The 4,804-nt window shown below is 44.9% G+C and overlaps 1 protein-coding gene across 11 annotated transcripts in view; it reads left to right on the top strand.

The window, feature by feature from the left end:
* Ralgps1 (Ral GEF with PH domain and SH3 binding motif 1) overlaps positions 1-4,804 on the top strand; it is a 244,145-nt gene that overhangs the window by 44,629 nt on the left and 194,712 nt on the right. The gene's annotated exons all lie outside the window — the stretch shown is intronic.

The raw sequence follows: 4,804 nt of genomic DNA, 5'->3' as shown, positions 1-4,804 counted from the left end.
AAAAAAAAAAAAAAAAAAAAAAAAAAGGGAGTTGAATTTTCTTTAATTAAAAGTGTGCATGAGAAACTCAAAACCAGTGACATGTTTTTGACATGTCATGACATGTGACATGATTGCTACATGGTGCTGATACATAAGCCAGCCACAGAGTCAGAAGAGCTAGGCAGAGTGGTGCACACCTTAAATCTTCACACACAGGAGGCAGAGGCAGGCAGATCCCTGTGAGTTGGAGGGCAGCCTGGTCTACATAGTGAGTCTCAGGAGAGCCAGAGCTACTTACTGAGACTGTGTCTAAATAATCGAAAGAAAGGGAAAGGAAGGATGTCCAGATGTGTGAGAGTGCAGAGGAACCTCTTACAATTACAAGGGATGATGAGCATGTGGGCCCACAGACCGTGTGTGTACACATGACAGCAGCATGTGGGCCCACATACTGTGTATGTGCACATGACATCAGAATGTGGTCCTCAGACCATGTGTGTGTACACATGACAGCAGCATGTGGGCCCACAGACTGTGTGTGTGTACTGATATCAGAATGTGGACTCTCAGACTGTGTGTGTGTGTGTGCACGCACATAACAGCAGCATGTGGACCCTCAGAGTGTGTGTATGTGCACATGACAACAGCATGTACACCTCAGAGTGTGTGTATGTGCACATGACAGCAGCATGTGGACCCTCAGACTGTGTGTATGTGCACATGACAGCAGCATGTGGGCCCACAGACTGTGTGTGCACATGACAGCAGCATGTGGACCCATAGACTGTGAGTATGCATATGACAGCAGCATGTGGACCCTCAGAGTGTGTGTGTGTGTGTGTGTGCGCGCACATGACAGTAGCATGTGGACCCTCAGAGTGTGTGTGTGCACATGACAACAGCATGTAGACTCTCAGAGTGTGTGTATGTGTGCACATGACAGCAGCATACAGACCCTCAGAGTATGTGTATGTGCACATGACAGCAGCATGTGGACCTACAGAGTGTGTGTGTGTGTGCACATGAGAGTAGCATGTGGACCCTCAGACTGTGTATGTACATGACAGCAGCATGTGGACCCTCAGAGTGTGTGTGTGTGCACATGACAGCAGCATGTGGACCCACAGAGTGTCTGTGTGTGTGGACATGACAGCAGCTGCAGCTTGAATTCTGGAAGGACACATCAGTCAACAGAACACAAATGCTTTAATAGAGGGAACTTTTTGTGAGAGTATGTGAAGAGATACAAATAACCTTAATACATAGAATGACAAAAATGTTGAAGGGAATCCAGCATTGGCAGGAATTAGTTGTATCTGGCTAATGTGTATAGACTTCATCTTTTCTTTTCTTTTTCTCTTTCTTTTTTTAAAATCAGGTACTTGCAGTGTAGATCTGGCTTTCCTGTAATTCACTCTCTAGACCAGGCTGGCCTCGAACTCAGAAATCCACCTGCCTCTGCCTCCCAAGTGCTGGGATTAAAGGCATGCGCCACTACCGCCCGGACATTCACTACTTTTAATAGATGTATGTAATATTCAGATGTTTGAAGAACCATGATTTTAAAATCAAATCCCTATTTCAGAATTTTGCTGCTATAGCTGATGGTCCAATATGTAGCCACACTTCTGTAGGTGTCTCTGTTGTATTGTCACCTAGGTCTCTGTAAAAGTCCTATATGACTCTCTTCTCCTGTATTTCTCGGAGTTCTGTCAGTGATGTGATCATTCCCTTTCTAGGAGATAATATCTAAACCTAGGGCATGACCCAGGGCCAAAGGGAACTTGCTATTTAGCAGTATGGGAATAGCTAGTAGTTTCATGCTCTGTGTATCAGGTTGTGTTTCCTGAGCTCAGTCATTTCGCTGTAAGTTTAACATTAGGGAAGAGGGTGGTCTGTGTTGCTCTTGGGATTACATGCTAAGTAACCATTTAGAGAAGAAGACAAAAATGTCCATAACTAGTAACTCCATGGTCAAGGCCCCCCTCCCATGGCTGTGTTTGTCACTCTTAGGCTGTGGTGGTAGCTCCCATGGTTCTGATTACAGTTCAGTGTTTGTAGTTTGGGGTTTGTGTGGCTGTGGTTCTGGCCTTCTGTGACCCCTTTGGCTTGGGTTGTGGCTCCAGTAGCTCTGGTCAGAGATTTCATGGCTGTGGCTGTGGCTCTGGCCATGACTACGTTGCTCTGGCAATGGCCTCCCTTAGCTCTTGTGAGCTCTAAACTCAGGAGTACTATTGAATTGACTGCTTAAGTGTTCTGTGAGTGGTTGAGGCTGTTCATTGGTAGAGGGATCTAATGGCAGTCGATCAGTTATGTTCTATTTTACAGTACAGTATTAGCCAACAGCTTTCGTTTTTGCTTTTCATGGTCTTGAGAAAGCCTTACATGAAGGCTATGGCTCATATGCGAGAATTTAGTGTGGTACTGTTAGTAATTTGTATATTCATCATAATTTTTTTTTTCTTTTTGGCTAACCAGCTAGTTTCCCATCTCATACCACTTTTTCTTAGGGGATGTGTGGGGGGGGGTGTACAGTGCTCTGATAGGCCTCGTCTAGGCTGTAACATTCATCCTAATGCAGTAGTGTCATGTAGTGTGTGATGACTGGCTGTTTCTCTTCAGAGCCTGGCTCAGTGTTGAGTGGCCCTGCTCCTGGGGATGAGGAAAAGCATTACAGGTGTGGCCAGTGACCTGAGGTCTGACTAGTGCTTCCTCTTCAGACCCTCTGCTAGATGAATTGGTGCCTGGATACAAGTGGGAATGGTACCTGGCCTCCCCCTGCAGGCCCTAGCTCTGTGGGTGTTCCTGACAACTCTGGATTGCTCTGCAGCAGTCTTTGAACAAGTTTGACGTAGTTGTAAAGTATTGTGACATTGGTGACTTGGTGAGTTTTCCTTGGGTATTTGTCTTGCTAGAGGCTTGTCCTGGACACTGCATCCATTCTAGTCAGAGTAGAGAGGTAGAAATGGAGCAGGTCTCTAAAACACAGGTCCCGTTGGTAGCATCAGAGCCTGTGTGCTGCTGTGGGAAGGCCCCGCCCTTTGTTTTCCAGTTTGTGCAAGAGGGCAGTAGGAATGGGGCAATTTCCAGAACTGCCTGCAAGTTCCCAGAGCTGCCTCTTAGCTCCTGCTCTGAGCTCACTGAGGGCCAGTGGATGATAAACAGTTCAGGGTCTCAGATGGGTTTGTGGATACATCTCGAATAGTTCTCTTCCATGTAATTTTGGAGAGGTAGATACTTCAGAAGAGAAGGCAAATTTTATTTAAATTTGAATAGTAGTGTCTCTATTGTACAAATTTTAAAATAACTGTATCTAGAAGTTTTTTAAATTAGAAAAATAATTCATAGTTGAAGCAGAAATCAAGTATCATAAATATTTCCATACTAAAATGTTCCTCTTACTCCTTGCCTCACCTTCCAAATGACTGTGATCAGTTCTGCAGCTGTAAGTTCATCGATCGCATACTCAAAGGGAAGGTATGGGCAGAGATTTATAGGGAAGGATGTGGTAGGACGGGCAGCACAGAAGTTTATCCTGTCTCACATCAGCAATAAAAGTAACTCTGAATGTATTAAGATGTCCTGAAACTGAAAGTAGTAGAAAAATACACTCAGGTAGGGCATGATAGGCTGAGCTTTAAGGCAGTGGTTCTCAGTCTGTGGGTCGCAACCTACACAGGGTTATCCTGCATAGCAGATATTTACATTGCAGTTTATTTCAGTAGCAAAGTTACAGTATGAAGTAGCAACAAAAATAATTTTATGATTGAAGTAACATGCATGAGGACTGCATTGAAGAGTTACAGCACTGGGAGGGGTTAAAAACCTCTGCTCTAGGGGCTGGTGAGATGGCTCATGGTTAAGAGCACTGACTGTTCTTCCAGAGGTCCTGAGTTCAATTCCCAGCAACCACATGGTGGCTCACAACCATCTGTAATGAGATCTGATGCCCACTTCTGGTGTGTCTGAAGACAGCTACAGTGTACTCACATACATTAAATAAATAATAAATCTAAAAAAAAAAAAAAAAAAACAACTCTGCTCTAGGGGCTTGAAGAGGGCAAGACATGAAAGCAGTAATGGACTAATAGGGCTACATCAGACACAGAGACTCTCCCAGCAAAGGAAGCAGGGAGCATGGTGAAGGAACGCCCCTAGGATGAGCGAAAACACTTGCAAACTATACATTCTACAAGAGGTTAGCATCCAGACTATATAAGGAGATTCGGAAAGCTCACTAACAAAAAGCACAAATGAAACCAAAATAAACAGAGAGATGACAGGACTCATAACTGAACAGTAGAGCTACCTGTGGGCTTGCCCAGAGGAGGCACGCAGGAGGCCACAGAACGTGGAAGGATGCCCAGAAGCCATCAGAAGAAGGCAACTCAAATCCACGAGAGCTCGTTAACTCCAGGAAAATGGCTGCTACTACAAAGGCAAGGACAGCACCCACTGATGAGGGTGCAGAGGAAAGAATACCTGTGTGTGCTGTGTGGGCATGCACGTTAGTGCAGATGTTTCAGGAAACAGTGAAATTGATTCTTAGAAAACCAGAGAAGAGCTGCTCTGAATTGCAGCAGCTGAGCACTGGCTCTATCTCCAAAGCCAATGGAGTCTATACTTCTGCTTATTGAAACCCTCTCTGCAATATGGAGACATGGAAACAAATGGAGTGGGTAAACCACGTGTGGATAAAATAGGGCGAGCACACAGTAGGTTATTATTCAACCATAAAAAAGAATGAAATCGTTGGGCAGTGGTGACGCACGCCTTTAATCCCAGCACTTGGGAGGCAGAGGCAGGCGGATTTCTGAGTTCA

Source organism: Mastomys coucha, unplaced genomic scaffold (genome assembly GCF_008632895.1).
Source record: "Mastomys coucha isolate ucsf_1 unplaced genomic scaffold, UCSF_Mcou_1 pScaffold15, whole genome shotgun sequence".
NCBI lineage: Eukaryota > Metazoa > Chordata > Mammalia > Rodentia > Muridae > Mastomys > Mastomys coucha.
This window is presented reverse-complemented; position numbering and strand designations above follow the sequence as displayed.